This window comes from Suricata suricatta, chromosome 1 (genome assembly GCF_006229205.1).
Source record: "Suricata suricatta isolate VVHF042 chromosome 1, meerkat_22Aug2017_6uvM2_HiC, whole genome shotgun sequence".
NCBI lineage: Eukaryota > Metazoa > Chordata > Mammalia > Carnivora > Herpestidae > Suricata > Suricata suricatta.
In genome coordinates, this window is record NC_043700.1 from 194,202,750 (window position 1) to 194,205,830 (window position 3,081).

Below are 3,081 nucleotides of genomic sequence, written 5' to 3' on the forward strand. Positions count from 1 at the left end.
TAACATGTTAATTAAAAACCAAGACATGATTGTTGACCAAAACCCAACCCGTACAAAATAAGATGGGTTTGTTCCTTTCTTAGCCTTGGGGACTGATGCCAAGAATAAATTGGGATGGTTCTACAGAAATACTCCTGTAAACCTTGTCTCTGTACACCTTTGATGATTGAAGCACCGTATCACTAAGAGAATCTGCAAACAATTTCTATTTTCTGATGTCATATTATTGCTTCACCAATAAAAAAAGACACCAAAGCAGACTGAGCAGAGATGTCTGCCTGGTGATCCAGAGAGAACATGCGGCTCTCTCTTCTCTCTCTCTCTCGCCGGCACTGTCCATCCTTCAGGGGACCCTGGACCTGCTGGAGCTGGACACCGGCATGTGTGTGTGTATGTGTGTGTCTGTGTCTGTGCATGGTTGTGTGTGTGTGTGTGTGTGTCTATCCCTGGAGTATGTGTCTATGCCTGGTGTGTGTGTGTGTGTGTCTATCCCTCATGTTTGTGTGTGTGTTTGTGTGTGAGTCTAGCCCTGGTGTGTGCATGTGATTGTGTGTCTGTGTGTATGTGTGCCTACCCCTGGGGTGTGGTCTAATCCTGTGGTGTGTGTGTGTGTGTGTCTATCCTTATATGTGTATCTAGCTCTGCTGTGTGTGTGTGTCTAGCATTGGGGGGGGTGTGTGTATGTCTAGCACTGGTGTGTTTGTGTGGGTTGAGCCCAGGTGTGTGTGTGCATGCGTGTGGGTGTGTGTCTGTGTCTAGCCCTAGGATGTGTGTGTGTGTGTGTGTGTGTGTGTCTAGCCTGGTGTGTGTGTGTATGTGTGTATGTGTCTATCCCCCACACACCCGTCCAAGACACACACACACACACACCAGAGATATTAACAGACACCTACCAAGCACAGACACACACAGACACACACACACAGACACACACACACACCAGAGATAGACCCAACTAACTACCAGGCATAGAGACACACACACACACACACACACACCATGGATAGTCATATAGACACACACACACATATACACCAGGGACAGACAGACAGACACACACACACTGAAACACTGGGACAAGGCACACATACCTACCAGGCATAGACACACACACACCAGGTCTACACACACACCAGGGCTAGAGTCATAGCACACAAACCAGGGATAGACACATACACACACATGTGCGCACACACACAGACACACACATACACCAGGGCTAGACACACACACAACAGAGATAGACCCAACTACCTACCAGGCATAGAGACACACACACACACACACACACACACCATGGAGAGACATATAGACACACACACACACCAGAGCTAGACTCAGACATACACAGACACACCAGGGATAGACACACACACACACACACACACACAACAGAGATAGGCACACCTACCAGGCTTAGACACACACACAGACACACCAGAGATAGACACACATACCTACCAGGCATAGACACATACACAAACACAAAAAAGTGATAGAAACACACACACACACACACACACACACACACAAGAAATAGACCCATATACCTACCAAGCATAGACGCACACACACACACCAGGGCTAGATACACACACACCAGGGACACACACACACACACACACGCACACCAGGGATAGACACATAGACACACACACATACACACACACGCAGACACACACACCAGGCTAGACTCAGACACACACAGACACACCAGGGCTAGACACACACACACCACAGAGATACACACACACACCTACCAGGCACAGACAGACACACACACACACACACACACACACACACCAGGGCTAGACACACACACCAGGGCTAGACACAAACACCAGGGCTAGACACACACACACCACAGAGATACACACACACCTACCAGGCACAGACAGACAGACAGACAGACACACACACACACACACAGAGACAGACACACATACACACACATACACCAGGGATAGACACCCACACACACCATGGACAGACACACACCCACACACCACACACACCAGGGATAGACACGTGGACACACACACACACCACACACACTGACAGCAAGGCCCTGGAAAGGCGGCCTGGATCAGCTCCACACTTCTTCGGAAAACAAGCCCCCGAGGGCCAGGACCAGGAGCACCCCTAGGAGCAAGGACCCCCGCCTGCTCACACCACAGGCCTTGTGGCTGGAGCCCCTCCCGCCAGGCAGGCCCTCTCGGGTGGGCTGGGCCGGGTGGGATGTGACCCCTGAGCGGCTCCCTAGCGCCGCAGGACAGGCTCACCCAGGACTTGGCGACGCGGACAGACGTGCAGCATGGGCCCGGGCCTCCAGCTCCTGGGTGGGGAGGGGGCCCAGCGGGGGGCTTCGAGCAGAGTCCCTCTCACTTAAAGCCCAGCGGCGGGCCGTGGCAGGGTCGTTGGATCGGGACCCATCTGGGCTCGGGGCTTGCTGGCCAAGTGGAACGGCAGCCCCTGGACCCCTGGAGGCTGTGATGTGACATCTCTGTGTCTCCACACGGGCAGTGACCCCAGGGTCTCTGTGGTCCAGCTTTTCGCTGCCGGCCGGAAGCTGCTTCCCAGGCAGCAGCTGGCTTTCCAGCCCGGGGTGTGTGACACCGTGTTCGGGGAGGGTCGGGGTCTGTGGGCACTGCAGGACCGCCGGGACACCCTTTTGTGCTCTGAGGCCTGCGGGTGGCCAGTGGCAGGTGAGGTGGCGTGGTGGCGTGGGGACAGCCAGCTCAGCTGCCAGCTGGGTCTTATCTTGGTGCTGGGGGCTGTGTCCCTGGGGGGCGTGGCCAGAGGGATTGTGATGTGGGTCCAGGTTTGTGATGCGTGCAGGGGGTGGGGCTGGGGGCAGGGGGGTGCCCCGCCCACCAGCTATCAGGTCAAGACCCCTGCAGTGCTGGTTCCCAGGGTGGGTGCTGTCATTGGCAAGTTTTCCTTGTGATTGTCCTGGTCACGTGTCTTTTTTTTTTTTTTTACTTTTAAATGTATATTTTTGAGAGAGAGAGAGAGAGAGAGAGACAGAGCACTAGTGGGGGAGGAGCAGAGAGAGAGAGAGACAGAATCTGAAGCAGGATC

The 3,081-nt window shown here is 53.9% G+C and overlaps 1 protein-coding gene across 1 annotated transcript in view; it reads left to right on the top strand.

The window, feature by feature from the left end:
• Nucleotides 1-2,851: 2,851 nt before the first annotated feature.
• The window catches only part of LOC115286476 (voltage-dependent N-type calcium channel subunit alpha-1B-like), an 11,402-nt gene continuing 11,172 nt past the window's right edge, over nucleotides 2,852-3,081 (top strand). The window contains exon 1 of the mRNA XM_029932985.1: nucleotides 2,852-2,914. The gene's annotated coding sequence lies outside the window, so the exon portion shown is untranslated. The remainder of the gene's footprint in view (nucleotides 2,915-3,081) is intronic.